This window comes from Mobula hypostoma, chromosome 8 (genome assembly GCF_963921235.1).
Source record: "Mobula hypostoma chromosome 8, sMobHyp1.1, whole genome shotgun sequence".
Taxonomy (NCBI): domain Eukaryota; kingdom Metazoa; phylum Chordata; class Chondrichthyes; order Myliobatiformes; family Myliobatidae; genus Mobula; species Mobula hypostoma.
This window is the reverse complement of record NC_086104.1, coordinates 108,925,427-108,939,884: the sequence shown is the minus strand read 5'-3', so window position 1 is coordinate 108,939,884 and position 14,458 is coordinate 108,925,427. Positions and strand designations below refer to the sequence as shown.

General features: G+C 42.2%; 1 protein-coding gene across 2 annotated transcripts in view; it reads right to left on the bottom strand.

Moving 5' to 3' along the window:
* The window catches only part of ccr6a (chemokine (C-C motif) receptor 6a), a 59,155-nt gene extending 46,889 nt beyond the window's left edge, over positions 1 to 12,266 (bottom strand). For both annotated transcript variants that reach the window (XM_063055185.1, XM_063055186.1), the window contains exon 1: positions 12,197 to 12,266. The gene's annotated coding sequence lies outside the window, so the exon portion shown is untranslated. The remainder of the gene's footprint in view (positions 1 to 12,196) is intronic.
* Between the last annotated feature and the right edge of the window lie 2,192 nt (positions 12,267 to 14,458).

The window sequence follows — 14,458 nt, the reverse complement described above, 5'->3', positions numbered from 1 at the left end:
CTGTAGATTTCTCTGTTCTATAACAATTTTAATTTCTCAGTTCGCAACAGAGGGATTTGAAGGAGCAAAGAGATTTTGGGGTACACGTCCATAGATTCCTCAAAGTTGCTGCGTAAGTTGATTGGATAGTTAAGAAGTCATATGATGTATTGCCTTTCATTAGTCGGTGGATTGAGTTTAAGAGCCGTGAGGTAATGTTGCAGGTCAGCACAACTCTGGTTAGACTGCACTGGAAATATTGTGTTCCATTCTGGTTGCCTCATTATAGGAAGGATGTTTAAACTTTAGAGAGGGTGCAGAGGAGAATTTACCAGGATGCTGCCTGGATTAGAGAACATGTCTTCCCAGGAAAGGTTGAGTGAGCTAGGGCTCTTCTCTTTGGAAAGAAGGAGGATGAGAGGTGACTTGATAGAAGTTTACAAGATGATAATAAGCACAGATCAAATGGATAGCCAGAAACTTTTTCCCCAGGGTGGAACTGGGAATGGAGGGTGCATAATTTTAAAGTGATTGGAGGAAAGTATAAGGGGAAGAGTTAAATTAGGTTAAAAGGTCAACACAACATTATGGGTTGAAGGGCCTGTACTTTACTGCATGAACTATCGACTGTTTATTCCTCTCTACAGATGATACCTGACCTGCTGAGTTCCTCCAGAATTCTGTGTGTGTTACCCTGGATTTTCAGCATCTGCAGAATCCCTTGAATTGCATTTTAAATTCTTCTTGTTTGGGAGATGGAATTAATATAGAAAAGAGTCACTAGTCAGCATGGGTGAGTTGGGCCAAATAGCTTGTTCCCATCTTGTACAATTCTATAACAATATGCCTGAATCACTGGGACCTGCCTCCAAAAGGCTGCATTTGAAGATAATGATTTTTGTCAGGCTACAAGGCGCTGGAAAATTCGACAAAGTGGGACTAAACCAAGTGTCTTTCCTCCAACACTCATTCAATGAGCAAAGAAGAATACTCAGTTGATCAGGCTGTGGAGAGAGAAGCAGAGTTAATGTTTCAGGGTGAAAAAGAGCCTCCAAGGTGCAACATTACATCTGCTACTCTTTTCATAGACGCCTCATGACCTGCTGAATGTTCCCAGCATTTTCAGTTTTTAAAGCTCAGAGTTCAAAGTAAATTAATTATCAAAGTTTGGATATTCTTGTGGCCATTCACAGTAGATACAAAGAAATATAATGGAATCAATGAAAAGCTACACAAAAACCAAGACGAATAAATGACCAATGTACAAAAGAAGACAAACTATGCAAATACAAAAAAATTATAATAATAAATAAATACTGTAAATAAAAATAATATTGAAAACATAAGCATAGAGTCCTTGCAAGTGAGTCCATAAGTTGAGGAATCATTCAGTGCTGAGCTGAGTGACGTTATCCAGGCTAGATCAGGAGCCTGATGGTTGAAGGGCAATAACTATTTCCAAAGCTGGTGGTGTGGGAAGTAAGGCTCCTGAACCTCCTGCCCGATGGTAGTAGTGAGAAGCGAGCATGGCCTGGATGATGGGGGTCCTTAATGGTGCATGCTGCTTTCCTGAAGCAGTGCTCCTTGTTGATGTGATCAAAGGTGGGCACATTTTTGTTTCAGATTTCTAGCATCTGCAGGTTTATATTTTTATTTCCATCCCCAAGATGAAGTTCTTGTAAAACAAACTTCTCTGGTCCCAATGTTTGACACATCCAGCAGATAAATCATTAAAAACTTCCAACACGTCTTGGCAGTTGCCTTTAGGAGTTGCTGTTTGTTACTGCTGTCAAGTAAGCTATGATTCTCCTCATTCCCGGCTTCTATAGTCACAGAGTAACTTTCACAAGTGTATCTGGCCATATAATCAGAAAGTTTAGTGACATCTGCCAATTAGAATAGTCATCCATGTGGTTCCATTACTCAGCCCTAGATCTATAATTTCTCAATTTCTCTTCAGATACTTATCCTGCTGGATTTGAAAGTTATTAATAAATCAACCTATTAACGAGCAAACACTTCCAAGGATAATAGTTTTCATTTCCCCTCTGGTGAAAGGCTTAATTTTCAATGTTTGAACAGGAAATTTTATAAAATAGATGATAGAAGTGGATCTTTGCCATTTGATTATAATCATAACAAATAATTTTGCTTTATAAAGCTCAAGATCATAAGCTCCAGAAATGTCTTGACTTCCTGATTCAGACATTCACAGAAAACCAGAAAAACTGTAGCAGATGAAAAGCTAAACATGAGAAAAACTTAAAATTTTGCATGTAATATTTATACAATGATGTGACTGACGATCAAGAAGTCAGCAAAGGTGGTTTGGCCAAACAACATCTAAAGGGCAGTTGTTTGAATTTTCCGATGACATGTTATGTTGTGGTTTTTGAGTTGAGAGCTGTGTTAACAGTGTTTTAATTTCAAAGCATTTAAGGCATCTAAAGTATTTCAAATGGCACTGTTAGCAGGGACTAACCCCTTGTGCTGGAAGTACTCAGTGGTCGATCATCAAGTGTTTCAAGCTGAAGAATGTCTGTTAAAATTGGGAATAGTTATTGACAGCTTAAATTCTGATCCTGCAGTGAAAGTCAACAACCTGAAGCTTTGACGTTTATTATCCTCTTCTCACTGACGCCATAGAACACTGCCCAGACCTGGAGGTTTCAGCTTTGGAGGAACATAAGCTCAGTGGTTACTTTATTAGGTACCTCAAGGTTCAACATGTTGTGCGTTCAGAGATGCTCTCCTACACACCACTATTGTAACGCGTGTTTATTTGAGTTACTGTCACCTTCCTGCCAGTTTGAACCAGTCTGGCCATTCACCTCTGACCTCGCTCATTAACAAGGCATTTTCACCCACTGAACTGCTGCTGACTGGACGTCTTTTGCTTCTTCACCGTTCTCTGTAAACTCTAGACTGTTGTGTGTGAAAATCCCAGGAGATCAGCAGTTTCTGAGATACCTAAGCCCTCCATTTTGCACCAACTATCATTCCATGGTCAAAGTCACTTAGATCACATTTCCTCCCTATTCTGATGTTCGGTGTGAATGACAACTGAACCTCTTGACCATGCCTGCATGCTTTGATGCATTGAGTTGCTGCCACATGATTGGCTGGTTAGAAACTTGTATTAACGAATAGGTGCACGTAATAAAATGGCACCTGTAAAAACAAGGATGAAGACTTTAAATTTTTAGAATATTTTTGACATAGAGTAACCCATTTTAATGAACAAAAACCTAAAGATGATACTCTCAAATTGTTATTGGTTAGGTGTTTGCAATGATAAAGGAATAGTGATATATTTTCAAGTCAGAATAGCTTGTGACTCAGAGAATTAACAACAAAAGAAAGAAGTTAAATTTGAAAGCAAGAATGAAGACTTTACATTTTCAGAGCTTAAGCAATGGCAGTGGTGAACAGAGCACATCTTTCCCTCCCCCCCTCTCTGCTTTCCGCAGGGATCGCTCCCTACGCAACTCCCTTGTCCATTCGTCTCCCCCATCCCTCCCCACGGATGTGTGTTGCAGTGGTGAACAGATTTGGTGGAGTCTATTTTTATTTCAGATTCCCAGTAACTGCAGTATTTTGCTTTTGGAATACCAATACAGTACTTACACACCAGAGTAGCGTGTCTTCAGTAGTATTCTGTGTTATTGCTTTGTGTTGTGTTGCTCTGAATTCTGAAGCCCCTAGTAAGATTTGGCTGACTATTAAAAATGCAAATAGCTTTAAACCACAATTAAGTGTAGGAATTCTCTCTTGCTCAGGGGATGCCCTGCAATAAGTGCACAGCACAATACCAGTTCGCATAACACTTTGCAGGTTCAATTCCTACCGCAGCGTGTAAGGAGTTTGTACAAGTTCAGGATCAAGTTCCAGTTTCACTGTCCTTCAACCACACACATGTAACGTCTAAATGAAACAGTATTCCTCTGGGGCCAACGTGCTAAACACAACACATGCAGTTATACACAGCACACAACACATATAGTTACAACAGCGCATACGGTCACAAAGATCAGCGCAAGTCCCTGAGTGACAATCAATGCGGTACGTTCTCCATGTGGCTGCATCCGTTTCTTCTGGGTGCTCCAGTTTCCAAAGTGATACGGTTAGGGTTAGTGAGATATGAGCATGCTGTGTTGATGCCGGAGGCATGGCAACACTTGCGGGCTGCCCCCCAGCACATCCTCAGACTGCATTGGTCATTGGCGCAAATGACGTATCTCACTGTATTGTTTCAACGTTTTGACGCATATGTGACAAATAAAGCTTATCAGTCTCTTTAAGTCGGAAGGTAAGTACTTCTGAGAAGATATAACGTTGTAAAGCGAGAGAGCGTTGACTAACAATATAGCTCCCACACAAACAAACAACTGATAAGTTCGTCAGTTTCCTTCCTCGTACCAAGGGTATGCAGGTTGGTGGGCTTATTTAGCCGCTTTAAATTGCCACTGGGGTGTAGCTCAGTGCTAGAATCAGGGGGAGGTGATGAGAATTATGGTTCATGCATGTATACAGTGATTGTCAGTGAGGAGATGCTGGCCAAAGCACCTGTTTCTATATTATTTGACCCTAAGACTTCATGACCTGCAATGTGGGACTCCCAGATGTAATTAGACCTCACATAAAATACAATCACTTCTCCTAAAAAAGAACGGGAATCAGGTTGAACATTTCTGGTCAAAGACTGGGAGGAACTGGGAAGAAGACAGGGGACCTTGTTAAGCTACAGGGAGAATGGGAATGGGTGGATGTCTACCTGAGGGTAAAATTGGGGTGACATGAGGATAAGATGTGAAAAAAAAGCTGTGTGATAAATGAGCGAGTGGGAGCAGATAGAGAGTGAGAATGTAGACAAAAGAAAATAGAAATTGCAAAATGCAGAGGGGGCAAATCCAGCAGGTTAGGGAAAGCATGTCCTTCATTCCCAGAGAGAAGAATGGGGAAGAGCAACCAAGCTAGGACAATATCATAGATGGATGACTGATTCAGATGGGGAAATCAAGTGACACCAATTTTTTCCAACATTTTCTGTTCTTATTGTAGACTTCCAGCATCTGCAAGGACTTGCATGATTTTTCACCACAGCTTAGTACACCTATTACAGTTTCCGCAACATGGTGAGAGGAATATTTAATAAAGACAACAGGAGTATTTAGTCGATGATATTTGTGTTATCTCAAAATGTGGTTGCAATTGATGCTGAAGATAATCTTTAGGTAAGATGTTTAACCATATGCTTTTGAGACATGCAGTGTGTACATTGGTTTGGATGCCACGTAACCAAGAGCCTTGCTTCTTCAGGTTCCCTTGTTCTGCTCTACATTTATCTTTACAACTGGAAGTGTATTTCCACAAATCCTTCCTCCTCCAGAGACTGAGTTGTTGAGTTTTCCAACGCATATTCCAGAGCCCACGCGCTTCAAGCTGGGAATCTTGAATGTGCTTCACCTTCCAATCAGTCGGCAAATTAAAAACCTACTGTATTCACCAAGTCCGACCCATTCCCAAGCAATAAAACATACCGCAACGTACCACCTCATTGCACTTTGAACATAGCCAAAGTTTGTGTCTTTGCATTATGACCTTGTTTGGATGGTTATTTCAAACGTACAATACATGTTATTTCTGGTAACATTCCAAAATCACTTTTTTAAACCATTTTTTGGTACATATTCCTATATCCATTTTCTTAAATACCATATCTTTTGGTTAAATCCGAAACAAGAGAAAGCCTGCAGATGCTGGAAATCCAGAACAGCACATACAGAATGCTGAATCAAATCCAGAGAAACACATACAGAATGCTGGGGTAAATCCAGAGCAACACAGGCAGAATGCTGAATCAAATCCAGAGCAACACAGGCAGAATGCTAAATCACATCCAGAGGATCACATACAGAATGCTGGAGCAAATCCAGAGCAACAGATACAGAATGCTGGGGTAAATCCAGAGCAACACAGGCAGAATGCTGAATCAAATCCAGAGCAAGACATACAGAATGCTGGAGTAAATCCAGAGGAACACATACTGAATGCTGCTGTAAATCCAGAGCAACACAGGCAGAATGCTGAATCAAATCCAGAGCAACATGGGCAGAATGCTAAATCACATCCAGAGGATCACATACAGAATGCTGGAGCAAATCCAGAGCAACAGATACAGAATGCTGGGGTAAATCCAGAGCAACACAGGCAGAATGCTGAATCAAATCCAGAGGAACACATACAGAATGCTGGAGTAAATCCAGAGGAACACAGGCAGAATGCTGAATCAAATCCAGAGGAACACATACAGAATGCTGGGGTAAATCCAGAGGAACACATACAGAATGCTGAATCAAATCCAGAGGAGCACATACAGAATGCTGGGGTAAATCCAGAGGAACACATACAGAATGCTGAATCAAATCCAGAGGAACACATACAGAATGCGGAATCAAATCCAGATGAACACACATAGAATGCTGGGGTAAATCCAGAGGAACACAGGCAGAATGCTGAATCAAATCCAGAGGAACACATACAGAATGCGGAATCAAATCCAGAGGAACACATACAGAATGCGGAATCAAATCCAGAGGAACACATACAGAATGCGGAATCAAATCCAGAGGAACGCATACAGAATGCTGGAGCAAATCCAGAGCAACACATACAGAATGCTGGAGTAAATCCAAAGGAACACATACAAAATGCGGAATCAAATCCAGAGGAACACATACAGAATGCTGGGGTAAATCCAGAGGAACACAGGCAGAATGCTGAATCATATCCAGGGGAACACATACAGAATGTGGATTCAAATCCAGAGGAACACATACAGAATGCTGGAGCAAATCCAGAGCAACACATACAGAATGCTGGAGTAAATCCAAAGGAACACATGCAGAATGCGGAATCAAATCCAGAGGAACGCATGCAGAATGCTAGGGTAAATCCAGAGAAACATGTACAGAATGCCGGGGTAAATCCAGAGGAACACAGGCAGAATGCTGAATCATATCCAGAGCAACACAGGCAGAATGCTGTATCAAATCCAGAGCAACACATACAGAATGCTGGGGTAAATCCAGAGGAACACAGGCAGAATGCAGAATCAAATCCAGAGGAACACATACAGAATGCTGGGGTAAATCCAGAGGAACACAGGCAGAATGCTAAATCACATCCAGAGCAACACATACAGAATGTGGAATCAAATCCAGAGCAACACATACAGAATGCTGGGGTAAATCCAGAGGAACACAGGCAGAACGCTAAATCAAATCCAGAGGAACACATACAGAATGCTGGGGTAAATCCAGAGGAACACAGGCAGAATGCGGAATCAAATCCAGAGGAACACATACAGAATGCTGGGGTAAATCCAGAGGAACACAGGCAGAATGCAGAATCAAATCCAGAGGAACACATACAGAAAGCAGAATCAAATCCAGATGAACACATATAGAATGCTGGGGTAAATCGAGATGAACACAGGCAGAATGCTGAATCAAATCCAGAGCAACACATACAGAATGATGAATCAAATCCAGAGGAACACATACAGAATGCTGAATCAAATCCAGAGGAACACATACAGAATGCTGGAGCAAATCCAGAGGAACACATACAGAATGCTGGAGTAAATCCAGAGGAACACATGCAGAATGCGGAATCAAATCCAGAAGAACGCATGCAGAATGCTAGGATAAATCCAGAGGAACACGTACAGAATGCTGGGGTAAATCCAGAGCAACACCGGCAGAATGCTGAATCAAATCCAGAGCAACGCAGGCAGAATGCTGAATCAAATCCAGAGCAACACAGGCAGAATGCTAAATCAAATCCAGAGGAACACATACAGAATGCTGGAGCAAATCCAGAGGAACACATACAGAATGTGGAATCAAATCCAGAGGAACACATACAGAATGCTGGAGTAAATCCAGAGGAACACAGGCAGAATGCTAAATCAAATCCAGAGGAACACATACAGAATGCTGGGGTAAATCCAGAGGAACACATACAGAATGCTGAATCAAATCCAGAGGAACACATACAGAATGCTGGGGTAAATCCAGAGGAACACAGGCAGAATGCTGAATCAAATCCAGAGGAACACATACAGAATGCTGAATCAAATCCAGATGAACACATATAGAATGCTGGGGTAAATCCAGAGGAACACAGGCAGAATGCTGAATCAAATACAGAGCAACACATACAGAATGTGGAATCAAATCCAGAGGAACACATACAGAATGCTGGAGTAAATCCAAAGGAACACATACAGAATGCCGAATCAAATCCAGAGGAACACATACAGAATGCAGAATCAAATCCAGAGGAACACAGGCAGAATGCTGAATCAAATCCAGAGCAACACATTCAGAATGCTGAATCAAATCCAAAGAAACACATACGGAATTCTTGGGTAAATCCAGAGCAACACATACAGAATGCTGGAGTAAATCCAGAGCAACACAGGCAGAATGCTTAATCAAATCCAGAGCAACACAGGCAGAATGCTGAATCAAATCCAGAGCAACACATGCAGAATGCTGAATCAAATCCAAAGAAACACATACAGAATGCTGGAGCAAATCCAGAGCAACACAGGCAGAATGCTGAATCAAATCCAGAGCAACACAGGCAGAATGCTGAATCAAATCCAGAGGAACACATACAGAATGCTAGTGGAACTCAGCAGGTCAGGTAGCATCCATGGAAATGAATAAACAGTCAGCATTCTGGGCCACGACCTTTATTCAGGACTGGAAAGGAAGGGGAAAGACACCAGGATAAAAAGATACTGGAGGGGAAGGAAGGTGATCGGCGAAGTCAGGTGGTGGAAAAGATACAGTACTGCAGAGGAAAGAATCTGATTGGAGAAGAGAGTGGACCATAGGAGAAAAGGAAGGAGGAGGGGACTCCAGGGGAAGATGATAGGCAGTTTTTTTCTGTTGCTAGCTTTTAATATTCAGATAAACGAACAAAAGGAGATTCATTCTTTCTTGACTGGAAAGTTTAATACTTTTCAGTAGTTCCTCATAACTCACCCATTATAAATATTGAATCATGATCAGAAATCCTCTGGCTTCTAGTAAGTCTTAGAGTAACTTTCAACTGTGCTACTTGCAACATTGACCTTCAGTTTGACCTTAAGCTTTTTCATTCACGTTCGAGACCTAGCATTCAGTCATTGCTGGGTCCTTAGGGTTATTGCCGAGAATCAACGCCCAAAGGACGAAACATGAGTCCGGAAGTCAAGTCCCATTGGCCAGAGCCCCGAGTCTATGGATCTCTGTGTATCTACTGGGGATGTAGAAGTCCAAGTCCACTAGAAACTGGAGACCTGTCCTGGGCTTAGAAGGCTGTGTGTGTGTGTGGTGGGAGGGAGGAATGAGGCTTGTTTCACTGCTGTTGTTTTGTTGCTTGGTGTATTCTGTTTTGTTGCATTCTGTGTTATTTCACTAAGCACTGTGAACATGCTATGTCGGTGCTGGAATGTGTGGTGACACTTGCGGGGTGCCTCCAGCACATCCTCAGGTGCATTGGTTGCTAACACAAATGATGCCTTCCATTGTATGTTTCAATGTATACAGTATGTGGTACATTAAATTGAATCTTGAACCCTGAAGCTGAGGATCCAGTATGATATCCACTCTGTTACCATCTCCTGGCCCAACCTAAAGACTTTATCTTTGCCTTTACAGTCTCTAGGTCTGCTGTTTACACCTGGTGCCTTGGTAATTGTGCATTTAGCTAACAGTGTAAGTCCTAGTGTAGGACCCCAACCCCAAACTTTGCCTCTTAGATGTTGCCTGATGTGCTGCCACTTGCTTCTACACTATCTTAATTCCACCAAGTCTGCCCCTCTGTCCAAGCCAACCTGCACACAGCATGTCTCAAAGACTTACGATTCCTCCGTCAGCCTTTGCGCTCCCTGACCTCACTGCCTCCCAATTACGTCACACCACACCTTTAATATTCTCATCCTTATGCTCAAACCCTTCTGTACCCTCTTCCCTGCCACCTTCCAACATAGATAGCGTTGCAGAGCACTGCAGCTCAGAAGCGGGTCCTTCAGCCATCTTGTCCATGCCGAACGGTTATTTTGCCTACTCCCATTGACCAGCACTTGGATCACAGTTCTCCGTACCCTCCCATCTATGTACTTTTCCAAATTTCTCTTAGATATTGCAGCTGAACCTGCATTCACCACTTCTGATGGAAGCTCATTCCACACTCACAACATCCTCTGAGTGAAGACCTTCACTCTCAAGTTCTCCTTAAATATTTCATCTTTCACCTTTAACCTATGACCTTGAGTTTAGGTCTCACCGGTCCACATTGGAAAAAGCCTGCTTGCATTTACCCTATCGATACCCCTCATCATTTTGTATATCTCGATCAAATCTCCCGTCATTCTTCTATGAACTGCAGAAAAAAAATGACCTACAGCATTCCACCTGTCCCTGTAACTCAGGTCTTCAAGTCCCAACCACATATTCATAAGCTTTCTCTGTACCCTTTCAATTTTATTGAAAGTGGCGCAGCCACTTCGGTGATGATGTCTGTTATCTGTCAAGTCGGGGACCATGCACAATTCTGATTTGATGGAGACAGACGTGAGAGCAAAGTGGAACATCTGGAAAACTTCTGAAATGCCCGCTTCACTGTCGCTGCTACTGTGTGGTAACCTGAATTTCCGGAGCTGAAGTCCCCGAAATCCTCGGCTTTGCGTGTTTCAGTTGCCGGGGAGAGGTCGAAGGCGCTCGGGAGGCTGTATCGGAGAGGCTGGTCGGAAGCTCGAAGTTTTCGGATGGATGGACTCAGTGTCAGCTGCTTCCAAGGTATCGGCAAGTTGACGGTGCCTGGAGGTTTATGGCAGGGAGTTTCTCCCTTTTGCCGCCTGCTATCGGGGATTTGGGAGTCGATCAACTCAGGACTCTGAGACTTTTTTTTTACTGTGCCCATGGTCTGTTCTTCATCAAATTATACACTATGTTATAATTATGTGGTTCTGTCAGTGTTAGTCTTTGGTCTGTCCTGTTTTCTGTGATATCACTCCAGAGAAACATTGTATCATTTCTTAATGCGTGTATGCATTTCTAAATGACAATAGAAGAGGACTGAGTGTTCTCATAATCTAAATCTTTCCTATAGGTAGGTGACCAGAATTGCACACAATGCTCCAGATTTGGCCTCACCAAGGTCTTTTACATCAAAATAACATTACAACTCAATGCTCTGATTGATGAAAGCCAATGTATCAAAAACTTTCTTTACCGATATCTCTGAAGCCCTCCAGTTCTGATCCCTATTTATCCTCCTTCCCATTTGGGGCTTTATTTTAACTGCTCTGGTCTAAAGGTGAGAAACCCCCTCCCTGAAAAGCTTTGAGCCTTTAATTCCTCTAAGCTAATCCCTCCTCCACCTCCGTATTGTCTAAGGCTGCAGTGAAGATATAATAATTCAGAACTGTGCATAAATTAGCTCTGTTTTAGAGTTCGATCCTCCGACAATGAAATTGCAGAACATGCCCACTGAGATGGTTCATAGCAAATACTAACACATAGGATTTCAGACCAAAACTGAGGACAAGCATAAACCAGTAAAAAAAAACACAACTATATTTTCTACCGACCAGTCAATGCCCTACGTAGATTGAAAAACAATGTTTCTGGAATATAGAAAGTAAGAAAGTAGTGATTTATTTCAGCCACAGTCTCGGTGGTTAAACTGTAAATCAGCGCTTAGGTTAAACTGGGACCCGATGTGGCAAGCCATATGGAGTGTTTCAGGAAAAAGTGCACAATGCAAGTTTGCTCAAGAATGAAGATAATTCCCCAGTAACCATTTATTTCTAGAACAAACTGTCAGCACTTGATCCTTCTCCACACTCTATAATAATCTCATCTGTTTCCCACTACCAACAAATCAAAACACTTTGCAAGATTCAGTCACCTAACGCAAATTGGTTTAGGTTTAAATTTTCACTCTATACTGCTACTGTTAATATAACAGACCTGCTATTATTTTTTCCATTTTGTGGGTCATCTTTTCATCTTCAAAAGTGATTTCTATAGGAGTCTGCTACTCATTCTACGTACAGTGAGCTGGTCTATTGCAGTGGCTTCAGTAGCCCTCCCTGTGTCCTAGTTTTGACCTTCACTAAACAGAGTGCAGTGAGACAGGAGTTAAATGGACTCACCTCACAGGCACTTCACAAGCTTCTGTGTCAATCCCCTGAAAGATCCGCTCAGCAGGCTGGCAACGCTGCGATCTAAACTCTAGTCAGGGCAACAGGAAACATAACACCTCTGTTTCATTTACTGGTGTGGTTACCCAACCTCCCCATGTGTCAGCAACAAAAGAAAACAGCGGTCAATAAATTACACAAGAGATTCAGCAGATGCTGGAAATCCAGCGCAACACACACAAAATGCTGCAGGAACTCAGCAGGTCGGGCAGCATCTATGGAGAGGAATAGAGAGTTGATACTTCAGGCTGAAAACCTTCATCAGGACTCCAAGTCAGCAGTATCTTTGGGGAGAGCAGATTTCATCCTGGAGTCTAATTCCCAAAGACCTTAAAATAAATTCTCCTTGCTTCCTTTATTAAGACCTTTGGTCATCAGTTTCATTTGTATTAGGATAGAGTTTACACACTGGTTGTTTGTCAGTCTTTATGGTGTGTAGTTCTTCATTGATTCCATTGTACCTCTGTGTTCTACTGTGAATGCCTGCAAGAAAATTAATCTCAATGTTGTATGTGGTACTGAATCAGAATCAGGTTTAATATCATTGGCATATGTCATGAAATTTGTTGTCTATGTACATAATAATAGGATTTCAGTATATGTGTGTGTGTGTGTGTGTGTGTCTGTGTGTGTGTGTATGTGTCTGTGTGTCTGTGTGTCTGTGTGTGTGTGTGTCTCTGTGTGTCTGTGTGTGTGTGTGTGTGTGTGTGTGTGTATGTGTGTGTGTCTCTGTGTGTCTGTGTGTGTCTGTGTGTGTGTGTGTGTGTATGTATTAAATAGTTAAATTAAGTAAGTAGTGCAAAAATAGAAATAGAAAGTATTGAGGTGGTGTTCATGGGTTCAACGTCCATTCAGGAATTGGATGGCAGAGGGGAAGAAGCTGTTTCTGAATCGCTGAGTGTGTGCCTTCAGGCTTCTGTAGATATACAGCACTTTGAACTTTGACTATAGACCTAATGGGAGCAAATGGGATTGCTGCAGATATTGTGGACGGAAGGGATGTTGCAGGACGAATAGCCTGGATCCGTAGTGTACACCTCTATGGCTCAATAGTTAGAAATAGATGCAGGGAAAGAATGGCTCTTTAGCAAACTGTTATCCTTGGCCTGTTGTGGAGGTAAAGACTGTCACAACTTTTAGGAGACACAAGAGACCGCAGATGTTGGAATCTGGACAAACAATCTGGTGGAGGACCTCAGGGGGCTGGGCAGCATTTGTGGGGGGAAAGGAATTGTAGACTTCTGGTATGAAATGTCCACAATTTCTCCCCTCCCTGCACCCCCTCCCCATAGAAACTGCTCAATCCTCTGAGTCCAGCATTTAAAATGCATGTAGACAGCCCTTGTATCACCAAGGCAAAAAAAAATCTAATTAAGATCTCCCCCAACTGTTTCAGCTCTGTGCATAGATGTCAATGCTGATCTTCAAGTAGATCAATTTTGTCCCTTGCTAGCCTTCTATTTCTAGCACATCTGTAGAAGCCCTTTGGATTCTCCTTCACCTTGCCTGCTAGAGCAAGCTCATACCTTCTTTTATCTCTCCTGATTTCCCTCTTAAGTGTTCTCTTTCATTTATACTCCTCAAGTGCATCATACCTGCTACGCACTCCTTCTTCTTAACCAGATCTTCGCAATCTCTTGAAAACCAAGGTCCCCTAAACCTCTTAGCCTTGCCTCTTATTCTGACAGGAACATACAAACTCTGCTCTCTCATGTTTCAAGGCCTCCTAGTTACCTAGCAGCCCTTTGCCAGAAAACAACCTATCCCAATCCACACTTGATAGATTCTTTCAGATGCCATCTAATTTAGACTTTTTGCAATTTAGAACCTCAATCCCAGGACTAAACTTATCCTTCTCTGTAATTATCTCCAAGAGCCCATGGTATTACATGAAAGATAATAGCATGGATAGAAAATTTGCTGACTGAAATGAGGCAAAAAGTGGAAATAAAGGGGACCTATTCTGGTTGGCTGCTGGTGACTAGTGGTGTTCTACAGGGGTTGGTGTTGGGACCACTTCTTTTCATGTTATATGTCAATGATTTGAATGATGGAATTAATGGCTTTGTGGCCAAGTTTTCAGATGATCCGAAAAAAGGTGGAGGTGGCGTTGAGGAAGTAGGGAGTCTGCAGGAGAATTTAGACAGATGACGAGAATGGGCAAAGAAGTGGCAGATGGAATATAGTGTAGGGAAGTGTATGGTCATGCACTTT